The sequence below is a fragment of the Lolium rigidum genome, chromosome 6 (genome assembly GCF_022539505.1).
Source record: "Lolium rigidum isolate FL_2022 chromosome 6, APGP_CSIRO_Lrig_0.1, whole genome shotgun sequence".
NCBI classification, from domain to species: Eukaryota; Viridiplantae; Streptophyta; class Magnoliopsida; order Poales; family Poaceae; genus Lolium; species Lolium rigidum.
This window is the reverse complement of record NC_061513.1, coordinates 216,351,719-216,374,958: the sequence shown is the minus strand read 5'-3', so window position 1 is coordinate 216,374,958 and position 23,240 is coordinate 216,351,719.

Sequence of the window (23,240 nt, the reverse complement as noted above, 5' to 3'; positions counted from 1 at the left end):
CATATGTGTTGTTTATGATCTTGCATGCTCTCCGTTACTAGTAGAGGCTCTGGCCAAGTTTTTGCTTTTAACTCCAAGAGGGAGTATTTATGCTCGATAGTGGGTTCATGCCTGCATTGACACCTGGGACAGTGACGAAAGTTCTAAGGTTGTGCTGTGATGTTGCCACTAGGGATAAAACATTGGCGCTATGTCCGAGGATGTAGTTGTTGATTACATTACGCACCATACTTAATGCAATTGTCTGTTGCTTTGCAACTTAATACTGGAAGGGGTTCGGACGATAACCTGAAGGTGGACTTTTTAGGCATAGATGCGAGTTGGATGGCGGTCTATGTACTTTGTCGTAATGCCCAATTAAATCTCACTATACTTATCATGCCATGTATGTGCATTGTTATGCCCTCTCTATTTGTCAATTGCCCGACTGTAATTTGTTCACCCAACATGCTTTTATCTTATGGGAGAGACACCCCGGTCCATTCTATTAATACTGAAATACAAATCTGCTGCAATACTTGTTTATTGTTTTCTCTGCAAACAATCATCTTCCACACAATTCGGTTAATCCTTTGTTACAGCAAGCCGGTGAGATTGACAACCTCACTGTTTCGTTGGGGCAAAGTACTTTGGTTGTGTTGTGCAGGTTCCACGTTGGCGCCGGAATCTCCGGTGTTGCGCCGCACTACATCCCGCCGCCATCAACCTTCAACGTGCTTCTTGACTCCTCTCGGTTCGATTAAACCTTGGTTTCTTGCGAGGGAAACTTGCCGCTATGCGCATCACACCTTCCTCTTGGGGTTCCCAACGGACGTGTCAATTACACGCATCAAGGTGCTAAGATTAGGGAAAGGTTCCCTTTTATTACTAGTCTAGGTTTCCATTATAGCTGATGCAGAAGTTGACTCCATTGACTTCTTTGATTGGATTCTTCATCTTGTTGCAGTTGACTCCTTTGTCTTCGAGTTCCACGGTAGTTTCTACTTCGGTGCCTTGATCTAAGAAGGGGGTTCAAATGGGAGGGAATGAGTACGAGCGTACTCAACAAGTTCATATTAGGAAATAGGTGTATCATGCACTAGCTACAGCCATAGACCAGAAAGTCACAGGCCAATGCAAGTTTTCATCAACATTTCTTCAAAAGGTTTATTTTATTCTGAAAACTATGCCCGTCGGTCTTCACAGGTTGAACAGAACTTCATGGAGTTCCTTTCCTGCCGCGTTCGTAGTTCCCTTCCCGGAACAGGGAGTGACAGTCACAATTCAGTATCCTCTGCAGAGGTGCGTTACTTTTCCCATAAGATACCTTATCCTTGTTGCCAACCAGGCGTATACTTTCCCGTCCACACTTCCTTGGTGTGAGGCCAGGTGTAAGATCCAAGTCCACACCGCCTTCTCCGTGACCCTGCAAACCCACCCTTTTGTCCATCCGTACACCCCCGGTAGACATCTCCCGATAATACGGTTTTACCCACGGTGTGCTATGGACAATCCCTCATAGACGGTAGAGCCAGTCATCCACACGGATGGGGATTTAAAAGACCATCCCAACCTACGGCAGTGTTCTCCCAACACCCCGCCAGGCTCTATCAAGTCCGTTGGCGTGCAGGAGGGAAAAGATACAGCTGACTTCCCCAGAGCCATTATAGATCTTATGGTTAACACGATATGTACGGTGCTAGAATCACTGGACGGCATTGGTACTTAGTCCTAGATGAATAGTACCCGTGCAATGGAACCTCCACCAATCAACACATACCATGGTTCCATTGCCCACCACATAGTCATATTCATAATTGTAAAATAATATTTGCTTTTCAATGCATGAGTGATAAGTATAGTACTTTGCATATAGTTTGAAAAAAATAATCAAATGACATGAGCAAGCGATGAACTTGCCTTCTTGACTGCAAGATTATGCAGGCAAAAGCTTCGTTACGTGATAACTCCAAATTCTGAAATACCATCATTGTCCGGTAAGGACAATGTTTAAAGAACTGGCAAAGATGCTATAATGCATAGTATGAGATGCAAGCGTCCCGAGCGTGACCTAACCCCATGATTTAGGATGGATGAGTTGTAAAGATTTCTTTAGGGTGTGTTGCACTTTTAGGATGGTTCTCAAACAAGGTTCTTATTAGGTTTTGGTTATATTACTATTATAAGCAAGTAATATGAGGCAACATAACAAGCATATACACAAAGGATAGTAGTGGATTAATATGTAAAGAACAATTGTCAATTTTAAGTTCTACAGAACATGGTTGATGATTACTTATATTATACTTCGAAAGAATAACTTTTGAAGAACAGGAACTACTATACATAGGAGCTCTGGCTTCTAGAGTTTACTATTGGATTCATTTAGTTCTTTAATAGGAACTAGTTGGGTTCTTAAATAGAATTGGTCTATATGTAGCAAGTATTAGCAGGTTTATTACTATGGTTGATTATGGGTATCATATCAAAGAATGATGGTTAAGGTGTTGCTATGAGTTAGGGTTTACTATGGCTTCACATCTTCTTAACTAAGTAATCTCTAATGGTTGCCAAGCTAATTGGTTTATTACTTTCTAAGTAGGGTTTAGTGGGGTAGGAGCATGTGATATGAATGGCTACACAAGGTTGATATTAGGGTTCATCATTAGGATTCTACTAGGGTTTGATGGTTGAGGTTCAATTCCATGGTGTGATACTAAGTATGAGGATCAATGGTGCTAATATGTGGATAACCAATTAGGGTTTGCTCCTAAGTGGTACTAGTTGGTTATATAAGGTTTATGCCAAACTAAAGACATAAAAGGATAATTTTATGTGAATTGTACCTAGTTTTATTTTAGTGGATCATGAGTATGCACTTATTGGTGGTTGGTTAAGGTTCTACATGTAAAGGTGAAGTGGATATGATCACATGAGCTAAACCCCTAGGGTTTTAGGGTTGGACTAATTTAGGGTTCATGTTAATGTTAGAATCAGGGTTTCTAAATTATGGTACAACTCTTAAAATGATAATTGACAATAGAGATGTGGTCACTACTTACTTTGAAACAAAATTAATAATGGTTTTAGCATTTTATTAACTTTCACAAGAATTAATAATTAGGGCAACTCCTATTTAGGTTTAATTAAGAATTAGGGTTTAACAATTGTTATTAGGTTTTAAAATACTTAACTTGTTAACTAAAGATGTTTAAATAAACAAGTTTTGAATTACCAAAATAATATTAGCTTTTAGTATTTTCTTACTTAATTATCAATTAAAGAAAATGGAAGATAGTAATTTGCAAATTAGGGTTTATGAAATACCACTAATATTTAAGTGGATACAATTATGATAAAGAAAATTAATCTTAACATTTTACTTAGTTACTGAATAGTTAAAATTTAATTTTTGATATTTAACTATTTGTTGAATTCAAATTGTATTTAAAACAAATGGAAACACATAATTATAAAGTTAAAAATAAGTGAATTTTTATTTTGACACACATTTATATTTTATATTTTATTTGAATAGAGTTTATTTTTGTGAGCATTTTGATATATTATTTGAATTTTTCTGAGTTGAAATGAATTTTATATGATTTTGCAAAGTTTCAATTATTTACTGGATTTTGAATTAAATGAAAAATACTATTTGTACCGATTTATACCCAAGCTACTGTCACAGACAGGTGGGGTCTAGGCCACGTCGACCACCATGTTGGCGAAGACTAGTCAACAGCCACGCGTGGGGCCAATTGGCCACGTCAGCTACCAGATGGAAACGGCGTCGCCGATTAACGGCACCCCTGGATGCGCTGTTTACACTAAACGAATCCCCTCGATTCACTGGTCACGATGCTGGTCTTGCCATGCTCAGGGGTTCACCGGAGCATCACCGGCGACCACCATCTGCGGCGGCGGCTCTGGCCAAATTCCTAAATCGAGCTACGGTTGATGAAATGATGCAATTAAGGGCTCCTGAGATGCGCAAGCTCACCCTCGACGCGTAGGGATGCTCGCCGTTGAAGACGGTGCACGACAATGAGGTCTACCTCGCCGATACCTCCGCAGTACACCGAAAGGGAACTTCAAAATTGGCTTGATCCCGAGCTCCCCTTGGACGATGGGCTTCACCTTGATGATCCTTGAATCCAGGCGTTTCTCCTGGACCGCTCAATCGAGCTTGGGGTGGCCTCCTCCGTCGAGTTCTTGATCGACACCGGCGACAGAAAGTGGAAGAATGCGAGAGGTATAGGGCGACTGAGAGAGAATGGATGGGCGGCGAGGTTCCAGGGTTTCCTGGAGAAGCTCCAGGCATTTATATAGAGCTTGGCGAGGTCGGATTGGTAAGTTCACCGTCAGCGACGGCCGAGATGTGGCGGTGTCGTTGGTGCTGCAAACGAGCACGAATCGAAATGTTTTTGGATAGGCTCGGACGCGAGAAGAGTAGGGCGAGGTTCTGAGTTCTTCTGCGGTGTCCGGGGTCATCCTTATCGCCTTCGAGGTCGTGGCCTACTGGCTCCACCGCGCTGTCGTGCTCGGAGACGACGACGAAGGCTTTTCTCCTCGCACGATTTTTAAAGCACGCAAAACGGTATTTGGCCGTGGGTTGGGCTGCTTCTGGGCTTCGACTTGGGCTGCTGCTGGGTTGGCTTTGGCTTCTGCGGTCCAGGTAAGTTTTTCCCTCTCTTTCTCTTTTCAAATTTCTGTTTTTATATTTTCTGTTTTAGATTTTGTGATTTGAATTCAAACTGAATTCTGTTTTGTTTTGAAGGGTTTATATTATTTAGATATCAATATAATTTGATAATCATGCTCACTGCATAATGTTGTTGTTTAAACAAGCATTGGAATTTTTGATTCGATTATATTTTGTGAGATTTGAGTAAAGTAGAAATGGGTTTAAGTATTTACCTCAATTCTCTTCTTAATTTAGGAACTAATTCTGTTTTAAATGATTTAAAATTTTATACAAGTTCATGGGAACACATCATTAGGTTTAACAATATGGATTGTTCACATATAATATAGTTATGGTTGAAGTTCAAATTAAATGGTATTGAGAATGGGGTTGGTTCATGATTTTATGTGGAGAATTGTTTCTAAGGGTTTAAGCAAAGTGGTTGGATATCAAAGTGGAATTGGTTATTAGTTTCACTCTACTCACCAAATGGAATTTAGTCTTTAGGCATATATGGCTTGGTTTATACTTGTGATCCATGATACACAAGTTAGAACATGTTATTTTATGTGTGATGGATCCCATGTGAAAAGGTTTAGGGTTTTGGTAATGCTTCCCTAGTTGAAGTATAAATAGGCATGAGGCATGGCAGGGTTCTACTTACAATCCAAAGTGATACTTGGATTGAAATGCAAAGGTGATCTAGGGTTTTAGTGGTGATCACCAATGTGATACACAATTAATATTTGGATGTGGGCATAAGCTAGGTTATGCTAAATTGGCTAGGTTACTCCTCACTTAGGTAGAAATCTTGTATCAAAGCAATACTAGGATTGTCTCTAGTGTTTGTATAAACAAGGTTTAGGTTTAATGCCATTACTCCTCCATACAAGGCATGAGGATTGGTTTGGGGTTAACTACTAGTGATATACTTATTATTTTATGTGATAGATGAGATCTATTAATCATATGTGTTTAACTTATCATCTATATTTACAAGGTATAATCATGCATTAGACAAGATCCACTCATTCCTCACTAATCCCTCTTTAATATTCCTCTCAGCACTCTCATCCTAGATTCTTAGGGTTTATAATTAATACCAAGTTGTGATGATTATGGAATTGGTTTCCTAAGGTATTGCTATTGGAATAGGATTCTCACCTCCAAGATCAAATATTGACTTGAATAACTAGGTTTAGTACTTCTCTAATCTTCTTGTATGAACATGGCTATGGTTAGTATTATAAGTTCTCTCACTTATCAATGTCTTGGAATATCCTAAGGTCCTACTCAAGAGATGATGATATGATCCTCTAAATATATGGTTTGCCTAGGAATTCTACCTTGGTATCTTCTGTAGCTTGTTCTTCAGGAAATCTGATAAACCTGCATCTTGTGGTATGCCTCCACCTCCTCGCTTCTTCACCTTGATCCTAGATAATTAACATGGAGTGGCTCTATGTGTGACAAGGGATTAACTTGTCAATGCCTACGGGTTATAGGCTAGGGTTTAGTTAGAAGTAGAGGGCAAGTAGATCTCGAAGGTTTCAGCCGAAAAGTACTCGACGATTATGAAAACTAGGGTTTGTGAACAATGATTCGATGATCTCCTTGTCCCTCGACTCCCCTTTATATAAGAGGTGGAGCCGAGGGTTTCGTTTTGTACAAGTTACAGAGTCCGGGACGGTTTCTAACTCATCCCGCCAGATTACAAACAACACTTCCTATTACAACTCTACTTTCCTTAATATATCTTGGGCTCTTGAACCTTCTTATTCTTCGGGTAGTGGGCCTTCATTAAACCCCGGGTACTATCTTTGGCAGGCCCATTTGGGATGCCTATGTCAGTAGCCCCCGAGATTTTGCTTGAATCGTAGAGTCAGGGAAAATCTCCACTGTTTATTTTTATTCGTCAATTTAAACTTTTCTATATTTCTTTATATAAATTTCTATATTGTACAGGGATATTGGTAGTTGGGGCTAGTTCATCTGACGGATCAGGTACTAGTTAACCGCTCTAGTGGCAATCCGCAAAAACCTACTTCAAGATCACGTCCCTGGACATGATCTCGGGATACTGGTGTAAACTCCGACAGGTGCCGCTTAAGGTCTTACCATTCTGTCAAGTCCCAGTTAAATTTATCGAGTACCTAACGCGTCCATTAGGATTTTTCTTCGTATCTGTTGATACGGATAAAAGTAGCAGAGCGCAGTCTTCGGCGATGCCACGCCCGGCGAACGGATCCGGGGTCTTACCTTCGCAAATTTGCGGCATTCAGAAATTGATCGCAACTTTGGCGTTCTGAGAATATATTGTCGAGTGCTTTTCCGGCTGTTGGAATGGCACATTTTATCGAGTCAAATATGACTTATATTAATCTCCCGATGGGAGTATATGTAGAGTTAATTATAACTCGAAATATACTCTTTTGTTCTTCTATCTTTCTTTCTTTTCCTTTTTATATTTCATCGGGCACGCGAACAGCGTTCCCGATGGGAGTAGCCCCCGAGGCTACAGCCAAGAACTTGTGCTTGGTTGTAGGCTCAACATTTTAGTCCACCTTGTCGCTATATTGCCATTATTTCCCGATATTCTCTTTTTTTTTATCTTTCGGGTGCGCGAACAGCGCTCCCGATGGGAGTAGCCCCCGAGGCTACAGCCAAGAACTTGTGCTTGGTTGTAGGCTCCCGCAATTTCTATATTGCCATAGTCGAAATTTTACTTTTATCGAAGTAGCCCCCGAGCATTTGGGCAAAAACTTGTTTCGACCACGGGCTCCCGAAGTATTCAAATAACTTCTCCTGTCGCCATTCTCCTTTTATTTTTCTTGCCGACATACTTTCCTTTGTCAAATTCACTTCAGCTCTATTAATAATCGGGATTTTTCTCGCCTTGTGGGTCCATTGTTCCTACCACGTTGACACGTCGTGCAAGTGGGGGACACACGTCCTCCGCTTTTCCCGGCGCACGTACGGTAACGCTCGTGCTTGTTCCACTTCAGTAAAAATACCTTTTTACCCTCGTATCTACTGGATCTTTTTCCACCACATGATTTCTTCATCCAACGGTTCACTGGTTCGCCCGAATCCTATATAAACCTTTCTTCAACCTCCGTCTACTCCCTCGCTTGCGCCGCACATTGTTCTCCTCTGCAAAAAACTTCCTTTGCGCCCAACTCTGTTTGATCCTCCGCACGCACAAGCCTTGCTTTTTCCAGTGCCGTTGATGCCACCGCGCACGCGACTCACTCGCCATAGTACTCCAGAATCCACGATGGCTGCTGAAGATCTTGAGTGGGAGAGATCTAAAATCTCCAACCAGGATGTTAACATGCTGAAGAGGCTTGGCTTGATGAAGAAAGAAGACGCCATCCGCTTTCCCAGCGAAGAAAGCTACCCCAACCCTCCAATGGAGTACCGGGTTAGTTTCGTTGATCATCTCATCCGCGGCCTTTCTTCCCCAATTCACGATTTCCTCCGCGGTCTTCTCTTTGTCTATGGGATTCAGCTGCACCAGCTGACCCCCAATTCCATCCTCCATATTTCTATTTTCATCACATTGTGCGAATGCTTCCTTGGAATCACTCCAAATTGGATTCTTTGGAAACGCATTTTTTGCCTCCGCCGCAATGGCTCCCACAACGCCACTTATAACATAGGTGGTGTTGTTATTTGTGTCCGAACTGACGTTGATTACTTCGACGTCAAATTTCCTTATTCTGTCCAAGGATGGCGCAAAAGGTGGCTCTACATACGCGAAGAAAGTGCCAACTCTGTCGAGCACAACATAGTCCCTTTTGACGGAAATGCCAAAATTCAACGCCGCCGTTCCTGGGATGCTGAAGCTTCCGAAGAAGAGAAAACGGCGACAGAAGCGCTTATGACTCGTATTCATGAGCTTCAAAATACTCGAGGCAAAGAGCTTTCTGGTGTTCAAATCACTGCCTACTTTCTTCGGATTAGAGTGCAGCCTCTTCAGGCTCGCAAAAATCCCCTTTGGACGTATGCTGGTGAAAATGACGCCAATAGGTTGTCGAAAGATCTTGCTGTGAAGGACTTGGAAAGGCTTATTCGAAGAATTTCCTCGCTGAGCAAGAGGGATCCTATTCCTTCTTCTTGCCGCGTGGAACCATACAGCTCCACCAATCCTCTCCCCAAGGTATTTTGTCTTCTCGAGTTTTTATCTTGTTCCGAATTTTTCTGCATCTCATTGTATTGATATCTCTCTAATTTTTCTTTTGTCGTTATTTTCCTGCAGAACCATCCTACTATGGATTCTCTTCCTCCTCTTCCTGAGGGTGGAGATGTCGAGGAAAGGGCCGTTGTCGCCGATGACAACCAGGAAGCCCCCTCCTTTGTGAATGAACCCGCAGATTCCCGAAAATCTGCGGGATCTATTGAAAAAGATGCTGCCTCTAAAGGTACTACGTCGGCACAATCTCCTCCTCCTGCTGTTTCTCCAAAGAACAAAAGGAAAAGGAGCAATGTCAAAGATTCCGGTACCTCCAAACCCGAAGAAACTGCCCCTTCACCGCGAAAGGCAGCTTATGATCCATATATTGAGAGTCTCATCAGCTCGTAAGTTCCTTGTTTCTTTTTATTTTTCTATTCGAAGAATTTTATGTGCCTTGCTTTTTATGCTGCCACCCTCTTTTTTCACAGTGATGATGATGAAGAAACACCAACTTTGGATGTGGCTGCTCGAACGAGTACGTCGCATACTTTAGTTATTTCGGAAAAGCCAGTTGAAGGAGAAGAATCGTCGCCTCCTCAAAAGAATATCGGCACATCTACTCCTCCTTCGAGCCCCCTTGTCCCTTCCCCGAAAAGGGCAAGGACTGAAGTAATTCCGGAGCCGAGTCTTCAATTGAGTAGCTCTTCAAACCCTCTCTTGGATGATGTAAGTTCTCCATACTCTTGTCACGTACTGTCTATATTTCCTTTGTTTGCTTTTAAATGCCATTATATTTTCCTTATACCGAAATTTTCTTGCTTTGTCTTTTTCTTTCCTTAACAGCCCATGATCAAAGAGCTTATTCGCATCGGTGCTCAATTCATTGGGTATCGTGAATATGCTCACCAAGCTGAAGGTAATGCCTTGCCGCTTTCTTTTGTACCATTACTCTGTTACTCCTTTGTTGTCGATATTTTAACAGAGTTCTATCTTTCTTGGCAGAGAAAATGGCGGCTATCAACGAGCGTTCCAATGCACTAGCTCAAAAATTAGAGCAAAGTGAAGAGGCTCGTAAGAAGGCCGAATTAGACGCTGTTGAGGCTAGAGCGAGAGGCCGACAAGGCCAAGACCGAAGCTGCCGGTGTCGAAGATCTTAGGAAGAGACTTCACGCTGCCGAGAATTCGCTGAGCGAGCACATAGCTGCACAATCTGCTCGCGAGGAAGCGATCCTTAAGCGTATAAGGACACAAAGTCGCCGCTTCCTCAGTAAGTATCTGAACCACTTCACATCCTTTATATTTTCTTTTCTGTATTCGCTTGTCGTTTAATACGTTTCCTCCTTGACAGATAGAACAGCTCAAGAGTTTGAACTCGAGGATCCCGACAATGATGTTCTTCTTGACGCCCTTTCAGTTCTCGAGTTTCATGGGTCAGAGGCACGCGAAGGCATTGATCATGTCAAAGCGGGGTCGTCGCGGCTCTTTCCTTATTTCTTCCCGAAGAAGGAGGAACCCGCAACTTTCCTGAACTTGGCCAAGTGCTTTGACCCACCAGAAGACCTTGGGCTGAAGGTGCGTCATGAGAATATGAAGGTCGCCGTTGAGAGCACTGTTGCCTTGGTAGCCGATAGTCAGCAAACTATCGACTGGGCGAAAGTTGGCGACACTGAGCAGATAGAACAGTCAAGGTGGAGGTCGCTGATCAAGGCAGCTAAGCCCAACACGAAGAAAATCCTGGCCTATCTCGGGATCACGCCGTCTTCGACTCCTAGCTCATCAAGGCCGGAGGTCTAGTTGAATGCCTCTTTGCTTTTTCTTTTTAGCGTACTTCTTCCTTTTGGCGTTGTCGCCGTAGTGTTCTTTGGCGATAACTGCTTCCGTAGGTCTGTAGGAGGTCCTTCTTTTGTAATAGACATGTATATATTATGAGAATGAATGGAAATCTATCTTTACTCAGTGATTGATGTCGAAATATCTCTTTTTTCCAGTTAATTTTTGACAATTATACGCCAGCTCCTGGTCCCTCCGATATTTCGCCTTCTTCTCACTCAAAGAGAGCTCTTGCTGGTACGACACCTGTCGAAGATTCTTTGCCGCAAGAATTGGATGAACTTCGGCAACAACTTCAATATGCGAAGAAGCAAACACTTGTGATGATGGAGAAATCTCGCAAGTCATCTGAAGCCGAAAAAGTTGCACTTCAACAAGCTCACGAGGCCATGGCTGCCGGGGAGGTTGCTGCTTCCGAGGCTGAAAAGGCAACTACTCGAGAAAATTTCATGCTCGAAATACTGAATGAAGCCAGTGCAGATATGTCGGGTATGTTTGTTTCGTTCTCACTATCTTCCGTCTTCATTCTTCGTCTCTTGAAGTTTTCTGTTTCTTTGTGTTCATAGGCTCCTTTACTGATACTGTTGCTGAAGAGGAAAGGGTAAATACTAGGACAAACCTCCTTGTTAATCTTTCCCTTGATCATGGCTCTCTGTTTTGGGCTACCCCAGAGAGGACCCGCCAAATTGTCAGATTTCAAGATCGCGCCTCCCAAACTCGCGACTTCCTTGACTTCTTTACCAAGACCTTGTCTATGGTTTATAATTCCATGTTTCCTCGAAACGTTCAACCAAAGACTCTTCTCGAGCTAATGGAAAGGTTTAAGGATGCCCATAGGATCCATGACTTTGTCAAAGCTCAACTGGTAGCTGGCGCCAGGTTTGCTCTTATCATGCTTCAGATCTGCCACTCAAAGCTTGATCTGACCCAAGTTGTTGCGCGAGTCCATGAGAAGGTACGGCGCCGAAGAGTTGGTGTCGACCGTATTAACACGAAGGTTTCACCCATAGCTGAGGAAATGATTGAAGACCTTCTTCGGATGGATGCCGACTTTTTTGCAGATGGACATTATGCTGATTTTCTCGGTGCTGCTCCCGAAGAAGACAGGGTTACCCTTGACAATATATTGAACCAGGACTGATTTTTTTCTTTGGTAGCTAATTCTTCCTTGTAAATCGTGATTGTGATTATATTGTGAAGCGAACATCATATTTCTATATTTGTCTAGCCCCCGAGTGTTTTTCGGTGACTATTCACTGTATTTGTATAGTGCGAGGTTTTGAACCAAGGCAATAATATGTAATTTTGGCGAATATCAGCCCCCGAGCTTCTTTATTTAGTACTATTTTGTATTTTTATTGACTCACGAGGTATTTGAATACCAAGGCGAGGCTTTTCTTTATGCGAGGAACTATATTGAAATTCGTCGGGTTGGAGACTTGAGCATGTCGAGAAAGAAAAGTTATATTGACACTATCTTTATTATATTGCAGCACCACGAGCCCGCCTCATTAAAAACCTTTCCCGGCCCCACTCGGTGCCCCGAAAAAGGAAAAGAGTGCGTCCGAAAACTCGTGGGCGTTTCGAGTACATTGAAGTTTTACAAGGACTATATTTTAGCTCTAGGCGTAGAACCGCCCGAGTTGCGCCACGTTCCGGGGGTTTTGCTCCTCCACCCCTGTCTTCTTGTCCTTTATCCCGTATGCTCCTCCGCCGATCACTTCCGTGACAATATAGGGACCAAGCCATGGTGACTCGAGTTTTTCATGACTTTTTTGCGTGAGCCGAAGAACTAAGTCTCCCACTTGAAAGGATCTTGGCCGTAAACGTCGACTGTGGTAATTCTTCAAGTCCTGTTGGTATTTGGTGACTCTTGATAATACTTCGTCTCGAGCTTCGTCTAGTGCGTCTACGTCGTCTTCCAGTGCTGTCCTTGAAGCTTCTTCATTATACCCTGTGACTCTAGGGGAGTCGTGCTCTATTTCTATTGGTAGTACTGCCTCCGCTCCATGGACCAGGAAAAACGGTGTCTCTTGTGTCGCTGTATTTGGTGTTGTTCGAATGCTCCACAACACACTTGGTAATTCCTCAGGCCAGGTATGTCGAGCTTTTTCTAGTGGTCCCAACAGGCGTTTCTTGATGCCATTGCAGATAATGCCATTGGCTTTCTCGACCTGCCCGTTGGTTTGAGGATGTGCAAGCGACGCAAAGTGCAGCTTGATACCCACTTCTTTGCGGTAATCTTTGAATTCGTGGGATGTAAAGTTCACGCCATTGTCCGTGAAGATGCTATGAGGCACTCCAAATCGAAGACGAGGCCTTTTATGAATTTCTATCGCGGATGCTCCATCCGGCGAATTTATCGGCTTCGCTTCTATCCACTTTGTAAATTTGTCGACGACTACTAGCATGTATTCCTTTCCGCCTGGCCATGATTTGTGTAACTTTCCCACCATATCGAGTCCCCATTGTGCAAAGGGCCACGACAATGGTATTGGTGCTAGTTCGGCTGCTGGAGAGTGAGGTTTTGCGGCGAACCTTTGACACGCATCGCAAGTTCTTACTATTTCTTTGGCGTCCTCAATTGCTGTCAACCAGTAGAATCCTGCCCGAAAAACCTTGGCTGCGATGGCTCGACTACTCGTGTGGTGGCCGCATATTCCTTCGTGTACATCCTTCAGAATTACTCTTCCTTCTTCGGGTGTTACACACCTTTGCAGAACGCCTCGAAATACTTCGCTTGTACGAGTTCTCCTTTGATCACCGTGAAAGCTTTAGACCGTCGAATTACTCGCCTTGCTTTAACTCGGATCGTCGGGTATTTCTTTCCCGAGGATGTATGATATATATGCTTGCATCCAAGGAACCTGTACCATCATCACAAGCTCTTGTTCCTCTTCATCCTCCGTGGTTTACGTGAGGGGTGTCGAAGTTTTTTCTTTTTTACGCACCTTTTTTGGCTTTGTAGATCTCTCCGATATTTCTTCCCAAAACACTCCTGGCGGGACCGGGAGGCACTCGCGACCCGATGTTTGCGAGGACGTCGGCTTCATCGTTGCTCAATCTACCGATGTGGTTTACCTCGCATCCATCAAATAGCTTTTCGAGTTCATTGTACACCTCCTTGTATGCTACCATGCTATCATTGATCGCATCACATTGGTTCATAACTTGCTGGGCCACCAATTGTGAGTCGCCAAAGATTTTTAGTCGAGTTGCACCGCATGCTTTCGCCATCTTCATCCCGTGTATGAGGGCTTCATATTCTGCTTCATTGTTAGATGCGTTAGGGAACGTCATCCGAAGGATATACTTCAATTTGTCGCCTTCAGGTGATATAAGTACTACTCCTGCGCCAGCTCCTTCTACTCTCTTGGACCCGTCAAAATTCATGGTCCGGGTTCTCGACAAGTCCGGGGGTCCTGTGTTTTGCGGCTCCATCCACTCGCGATGAAGTCCGGCAAAACTTGCGACTTGATTGCTTTTCTTTTTTCATACGTGATGTCCCGAGGGGAAAGTTCTATTCCCCAAAGGGAGACACGACCCGTAGCTTCTGGATTGTTCGAGTATATTTGACAAAGGAGCCTCATTGACCACTATGATCGGGTGTGCCGAAAAATAGTGGCGCAATTTTCGTGTCTGTTGTGAATACTCCATATGCCAGCTTTTGGTACCGAGGGTACCTTTGTTTTGATGGTGATAAAACTTCGCCGACGAAGTATACTGGCCTCTGTACTCCGTGGAGTTTTCCTTCTTCTTCTCTTTCGACAACTAGCACCGAGCTTACCACTTGGGGCGTGGCTGCGATGTATAGCAGGAGAGGTTCCTTTTCCTTCGGCGCCACCAAAATTGGTGGTGTCGAGATTTTGCGCTTCAAATCTTCGAAGGCTCTGTCGGCTTCTTCGTTCCACTGGAATTTGTCTCCTTGCTTTATTAAAGCATAGAATGGTAACGCTTTTTCTCCTAGCCTGGCGACGAATCTGCTCAAAGCTGCGACTCGCCCTGTTAGCTGTTGTATCTCTTTCAACTTTGTTGGCTTTCTCATTGTTACAATAGCTTGTATTTTATCGGGATTTGCTTCAATCCCTCTTGCTGAGACTAGAAACCCCAAGAGTTCTCCTGCCGGGACACCAAAGGAACACTTCGTCGGGTTCAACTTCAGGCAGAATTTGTTGAGGTTGTCGAACGTTTCCTTGAGGTCCTCGATCAGTGTTGTTCCTTCTTTTGATGTTATGACGACGTCGTCGATGTATACTTGCACGTTTTTCCCAATCTGTGTCGCCAAGCACTTCTGCATCATCCTCTGATATGTTGCTCCCGCGTTTTTTAGACCAAAGGGCATTGTTCTGTAACAAAACACGCCATAAGGTGTAATGAACGCGGTCTTTACTTCATCTTCTTCTTTCAACCTGATCTGGTTATAACCAGAATACGCGTCCAGGAAGGAAAGACGTTCGCATCCAGCCGTGGAGTCGATAATTTGATCGATCCTCGGGAGGGGGAAGTGATCCTTTGGACAATGTTTGTTGAGACACGTAAAGTCGACGCACATGCAAAGGACCTTAGTGTTTTTCTTTGGCACCATCACATGATTTTCTACCCATGTGGCTTCTGTGAATATCTCTTTGATAAAACCAGCTTCTTGTAGTCGATTGATTTCTGACAGCATAGCTTTGCGGTTTGGTTCCGAAAAACGCCGCAAAGGTTGTTTGATTGGTCTCGCTGATGGATCCAAATTTAGGTGATGCTCGGCAAGTTCCCTGGGTACTCCTGGCATGTCAGCTGGACACCATGCGAAGATTTTCCAGTTCTCACGGAGGAACTCGACGAGCGCGCTTTCCTATGCGATATCCATGTTGTTTGCAATAGATGTCGTCTTTTTGGGTCCGTCGGGTGAATCCGCACCTCCTTAGAATTTTTCTCTGTATTGAAAGTTGATTCTTTATTTGGCCTTCCAACGTCTGGCAGTACGTCGTAATCAGTCATACTTTTCGACGCCAAATATTCAGCTTGCATCCCGAAAGTTTCTGATAACCGATGAAAATCCTTGTCGCACTTATCAGCTAAGGCGAAGCTTCCTTTGACTGTGATTGGTCCCTTTGGTCCGGGCAATCTCCACAACAGGTATGTATAGTGTGGTACTGCCATAAATCTAGCATATGCTGGTCGTCCCAACAAAGCGTGATACTGCGATGGAAAATCCACGACTTCAAACTCTAGTTTCTCGATTCTATAATTTTCTCGGGTTCCAAACTGAACGTCGAGGTTGATCTTCCCCAATGGGTAACTTGGTTTCTCCGGTGTGATGCCGTGGAACCTTGTGTCCGTTGGCTTCAAGTTTGCTAAGGATATGTTCATCTTCCTCAATGTGTCTGCATACATAAGGTTTAAGCTGCTGCCACCATCTATGAATACTCGAGAAACATCGAATCCCGCAATAACTGCGGGCAGAATAAGTGCTGACTGCCCTGGTCGAGGAACTTGCTGCGGATGATCTGCTATGGTGAAGCCGATGTCTTGCCCTGACCAATTGAGGTACTCAACTGTTGGTGGAGGCATTTTCTCTGCCATGAACACCTGTCTCGAGATTACTTTTTGAGTTCTATTGGACGGCCTTCCCTTCTGAATCATCGACACCGCTCCGTTTGAGTTAGGATCGACATAAGGTGGTGGTGGAGGTGCTGCCGCTATTCTGAGCTGATGCCGATTGTCGTCCGTAATCGCGGGAGGTGGCGGTAGGTGAACTTCGCTCCCGGGCTCCCGAGGATTTCTCCGTGCTGCTCGGGCGTGAGCGTTTTCTCGCACATCCGAACATTGCTTGAAAATTTCGACGGTCTTTCCGCAGGTGCCCCGACTTGTCTTTTCCCGTTCGTTGTCGAGGAAAAAATGCATCTGGCACGGTCCGTTCAGCATTTCTTCGGGGGATACGAACGGTCTTGGAAACCTTGGCCCACTATTTTGTCTGTTGCGGGAGTCGTCCCTATTATCACTTCGCTGCTCATTGCTTCTCTGATAATCATCTCTATTGTTTCCTCCTGTGTTTGTCCGAAATCCTACCGAAATTTGCCCTGGGGCGTCATAGTTCGGATACTGCCGAGGAAATCGTCGCCTCGATTGATAATTTCGACCACGGTCCTCCTCTGGCGACCCGTGTCGTTTATTGTGGACAGCGTCTTCTCCATCTGCCCATCTATTTGCTATCTCCATCAACGCGGATACTGGTCTTTGGATTGGTCCTTCCCAAGTCCTCGACAAAATCTCCACGCCTAATTCCTGCGACAAACGCATCTATTGCTCTTTCGTCGGATATATTTTCTCGCCGAGTTTTTTATGATGTTCCACCTTTGGATGTATTTTCTCATTGACTCATCCGGCTTTTGTCGACACGCTCTCAGCTCTTCTAACGACGCAGGTTTTTTGCACGTGGACTCGAAGTTTTTGACGAATACGTCCTCGAAACTTTCCCAGTTGTCGATAGATCCTGGCGGAAGTTTTTTGATCCAAGATCGTGCGGCTCCACTTAAGTGCACCTGAATACTTTGCATGGCTGTTGCTCTAGTTCCTCCCAGTTAACTTCACCGTCTCGAGGTAATCAATTAGCCAATCCTCTGGATCTTGCAAGCCGTCGAATTTTTTGAAGTGATCAGGCAACTTAAATCCCGAAGGGACTCGAGTTTTTCGTACTCTCCTTGTGAAGCACGGCAGGCCGCACATATCCTCGTCGTTAAGCTCCGGGGATTGCCGATGATCCCTTCTGCTTTGCCTTGCTCTATCGACCCTTGCTTGTGCTCCTGTGTCTCTTGCTCCACTTGGTCCTTCATGGACTGCCGCCGTTGCTGCTGCGGGTCGTGGACTATTTTGCCTTGCCGTTCCTTCGGGAGGCGTTGATACAAACGCTGTCCCCATAGCTCCAACCCCTGCTAACGCCATATTGTATAATGTTTCCCTTGGATCTCCTGGGGTGGCCTAGATGCGAGGATGTAAGCTTGTGTCGCCATATACCCAGCTTCTGGTGTCTTAGGGATAATATTTCCTCTTGTATCTATCGACATAAAGGACATGTTGAGGTTTTGAACCAAGTGCTCTCTTTACGCTTCGGGTATGTGTTGTAACCTTGATCTTCCTCTGTTCCGAGCCTCCTCGTGGCTATCATCCGAAACTCTAGATTGTCGACTTAGATCTGCCCTTCTCCTGCTGGATGCAGAAGCTGCCTCCTTTCTCTTGTTCAACTCAGCTGTCTGTTTTTCTATTTCTCTGGCAGTGCGTGCGAGCCTATATTGATAAGCTTGCAGTTCTTGAGCTGTAGCCGTTGTCGTCATTGGCTCCGAACCATCTAAAGCTTTTGCGGCTCGATCCCAGGCTGCTTGCGGAAGTTGAACTCTGACACGTGGTGTGGGCCCGACATATTTAGTGCCCATACCTCTCCTTAGATCTGAGGGATCGACATAGGGATTACCCAAATCGTCGAAAGCCTCCGATGTTTCCTCTTGATTCTCGATAGCATAAATCTGATGATATTTTGTACTCAGATCTATGTTGGGTTTGGTGACATCATTGTTGAGATTGATGAAGACCTTGCCCACTGTGATGGATTTGTCGATGAAGTCGTAGCTGTCGACATCGCTTGAGCCATCGCTTATATATGAGTCCGCGAGATGACTCAAACGATGTGTCGCCGAAGATCTTGGCGAGTTTCTCTCTTGCTCCGGTGCCGACGTAACGTGTTGCCGAAGTTTCTTCTTCGACTCGGTTGACGATGCATAGCTTGAAAAATCGGAATCGACCGCCGACGATCCCGACGAAATCGGAATTTCGACACGATACGATCCTTCCTTCTCGACGCGAAAGTGAAACCTTCCGAACGTCATCTCCATAGGCTCCGCCAGATACGCATATGCATCCAAACGGGAGGGTGGGTGAGGAACAAAATCAACAAGACCAGCAGCGATCCGTTTACCTCGATCCATAGTGTTGCTTCCGGTTGACGATGTCGAAGATCTTGAACGTGCCATCGAGATCAGATCCTTACGCCTCTAATTCCCACGGACGGCGCCAATTGACAAGGGATTAACTTGTCAATGCCTACGGGTTATAGGCTAGGGTTTAGTTAGAAGTAGAGGGCAAGTAGATCTCGAAGGTTTCAGCCGAAAAGTACTCGACGATTATGAAAACTAGGGTTTGTGAACAATGATTCGATGATCTCCTCGTCCCTCGACTCCCCCTTTATATTAGAGGTGGAGCCGAGGGTTTCGTTTTGTACAAGTTACAAAGTCCGGGACGGTTTCTAACTCATCCCGCCAGATTACAAACAACACTTCCTATTACAACTCTACGTTCCTTAATATATCTTGGGCTCTTGAACCTTCTTATTCTTCGGGTAGTGGGCCTTCATTAAACCCCGGGTACTATCTTTGGCAGGCCCATTTGGGATGCCTATGTCAATGTGTTTGTTCCCATGTATCATGCTACAATATGAGCAAAGGGATGAAGAGTGTGGCTCTATTTATAGGCTTAGGCAAGCTCTAATATCATGACACATAGGTGGTGACTCTTGATTTGATTTGATGAGTAAGGTGCTTGGTTATCATGCCCTCATCCATAGCAATCCTTTGAGCATGAGGTGGCATAGCTTGGAGAGCAAGTCATGTAGATATTTTCATCCTATGTGGCAAGATCATTATCCTCTCATATGATTTATTTTTGGATAGCCAAGTGGCATTTGTTACTAAATATCTTGTGGATGGTTTTATTATTGTGGATGAGTCACTATATCATATTGGATTGGATTTATATTATAATATTGATCAAAAGATCAAGGTTGAAGGTTATTCCTCAAATTTGGATAGTTGGTGTTTGATTTCCCCAAGGCATGATCATATGAGTTTCAAAATACTCATAGTTAGTTTTATTCAAATAGTTTGAACTATGAATCGTAATGTAAATGGATTTAGTTTTATGATATTCCATATACTTATTAAGTTATGATTTAAATAAGAATGTGTGGCTTTTATGCACTTTAGACCCTGTGGTTTACCTTATTTGGTAATAAGTTTAGAAGTGAATTAAATTACACACAAAGGTAGTTGCTAAATTTTAAGTGTTAATAAGTTAGGGTTTGATTCTTAAAGAATGTGTTATTGTAAATCTAATTAAATTTGATCTAATCCATAGATCAAGTCATCTCTACCCAAAACAAGGTTTTAGCAAATATCACATTGAAGTTTGTAACGCTTGACTTGATGATCTACTTCAATTCCAGCAAGTCAAGTGAAACTTCAGTTACTGTGGTAAGTTTTATTTGAAAGCGCGAAAATTCCCCAGATTTTCTATGCATGAATGCAATGCACACTTTGGTGTTCTCTCATTTTGTTTCTCTAAACCTGTGATATTACAGCCTCTCCCCCTTAAACTGAACTTCGTCCCGAAGTTCGAACGCTCTCATGTTTCGGAATGTGGAACGGACTTGAATAGATCACAATCCTTACTAATTCCATGGTGATGTCAATTGATACAATTGGATCCCCTTGTCCAGATCCTTCCTGGAATCTTCTATGGTCTGGCACTGATACTTTCTTCTATTCTATGATTTCTTCCAGCACTATAAGCTTATAGGCTTACTCTCCAAAGATTCTTGGATTAGGACATCTTATTGTGCTAATGGACTTTACAAATGGTTATGGTAGTAGCTTCTTATTTGGATACCCAAAGCTTGGTTCTGCCAGCTGCGGTGCCCAAACCTTAATTCTAAAGGATTTGTTTAAAGTAAGGTATTTTTTTCCCTTACTACCATAACGAAAGTAATGGTACTTAGTAAGGTATTTACAATAGGCATGGTCCTGGTGGTTTATTCCTACGAATGGATTAGACTCATTTAGTCCATCCAATCATGGCTTCTAGTTTATGCTAGTTATCCTCCTTTTGGTTTCTTTAGGTTCCATGAAAGGAATCTTTCTAATAGGCTTATGTTTTGGTATGGTCAAACTCCTTCGGTCTTAAGCCTTCTTAAGCTTTGATTGTCCTCCGACATCTACTTCATCCAACTTTATTATCTTGGACTTACTTGAGCCCTTTTACTTCTGAGTAATTATCAATTACCCACTCAAGTTAGGGTCTAATCCTTACTTCCTTGAGATATGAACCTCGGCTTCTGGTCTGACAACCTCCTGAGAGTACTATTCTATGGATAATTTCCACCAATCTTATGAAAATAGGATCGGACTTCCTCTCAGTTCTGACCTTCTTCTTGGTCCATCATACTCCAAATATTATATCTTAATACTTCTCATTTAGCCTTCCTCTCCCCTTGGAGTTTACTAATGATCTCTTCTTATAATCATTAAACTCCAAGGTTAAGTAATTGGTCTATGTCTGGTTTAGAGTTTGTACTTTTCTAGAGTCTCATGAAGAACTCTTTGTGGTGTATCCACACAATTGTGGATATCCATTGTGAATCCTCCAACTAAATATTTACCAGCTACGGGATAGCAGCTACGGAATCCCTCTTTCCTTTAGAGTGAAACAACGATTAAGGTGCGGACTATCTGTTACCAGCTGCAGACTATCTAACACGAGATGTGGCTTACTTAATACCAGTTGTGGACTATATATGGTTCTATTCAACATCTACCTACCAGATGCGGATACTTTTATAGTTTTAGTTTAAGATCTACCTCACTTCGAATGCTTTCTCTTCATGTTTATCCTATATCAGCTACAGTCTTATTATATTAGCCGCGACTTCACTTGTCCATCTTCCTTATACCAGGGTTTGTGTTGCAAGAGAACTACTTGTTGACACTATGAAGGTAGTATCGTAAGTGACTTCACATGCATTCCCTTCTTCCATAATGAATATGGCTCCACTTTTGCTGCTCCATATTCACTATTTTTCTCACTTTCATGATACTTCCATAATGAAGTACTCCTTAATTGAGAATAAAAGTGAGTTTGATTGGTCCTTCCTTTAGAGTGTTGTGGTTGCTTCCCACAATTTGACTTCTTTCTTCTGGTGAACCTTCATCTTGTCTTCCAAAATCTTCATAATTCGTCACTTCCTCACACGAATACCTTTACCCTATAAATCTATAACATCAAGTGAGAGCTTGATATTGCAACATGCATTTGCATATCAAAGTCAAACTTCATGTATGGATCTAGTCAATCAATGAAAATCCAATAAAATCCAAGAAAATCCAGCTTTGTGCTTATAATACACATCCTGATATGCCTGAATATAACAGTTGGGTAAGACATCCCTAAACATCAGGCTCAGATGTGTAATATATAACACCACATAAGATGGTTTTAGGTTGTGCTACTTAGCACTTATATATGGATTCCTACTATTTGTCTCAATACTTACCTCGATTGCTCACTTGCAATCAAATAAATTTGAGCAAATTGGTCCATAATAGTTGTAATCCACCTAAATTTCCTTGGAAAGTACTAACTTACTTTCTATTTAATTGAAAACTAACCTCACATGATCTCTTGAGACCATAACTTGGCTACTCTAAACATATGATTGTTAAAGTCTACCACCAATAACTCCAAGTTTCTCTATAAGCTATACTCTAATAAAGCCTTCTTCAGACTATCATCTTTGGTTCGAGAATACTTGGCACAGTTTCCATGATTTTAAGGCCTAAGCTTTCGAACTATTCCTTAAATCCTACTCCTTATCACAATCTTATAATTCACTTATGATGTTCTACTCCATCACATCATGACTCTCAAGTGAGTCATACATGAGTACCTAGTTTATCATTGAAAGTAGACTCATGTAACTCCTATCACTCTTCCTTACCTCCCATGATTGACTCATCATAGGTCTAAACTTCCTCGTATGAATTATCTTCCTCATTTATACTAGTCATTTGACATTTTAAACGACTCTTACTTAACTATAACTTACATTGGTATACTTCTTCCAATAGGATATCTTCCTTATGGTTGTATCCTCTCTTTGGACTACCATGTATTGTATACCAACTGTGGTCTACTACCACCAATTATCTTAAGCTCCAATGGTGTTCTAGTTATTTGGAATGAAGCAAGATAACTAATTAACTTTACTTAAGAAAATAAATAAGAAAGATTGACTCAAGTGTGTTAGGATTATTCTCAAGTGAATACCCATCTCAAGTCATAAGAATAGTTGGTTTAGCATAGTTGACTTAGCTAATACACTTCCTATAGACACTACCAAACCTATAGGTCTCCTTTAAAGGGTTTTAATCCTAGGGTCAAAGCATTTGCGCTAATACCAGCTGTGGTTACCCAACGTACCACTGCATGGTGTAGTACACAAGTCGTTGACCTAACACAAGTGAAACACCGTTACACTCATATTACATCCCTCAGAGTGGTACAACAGAAACATATGCGAGTCCAAGGTATGTCTATAGAAGAATACACAAACTGTTTACATAAGATCCACACAGCCTCCTACTTTAAAGTGAGGTAAAACTTCAAATAAAGCTCCAGAAGAACGACTCATAGTATATCTTATTGCTAACCCAAGCTTAAGAACTACTTGGCTTGCTATAGAAATCTAGCTACTTAGGT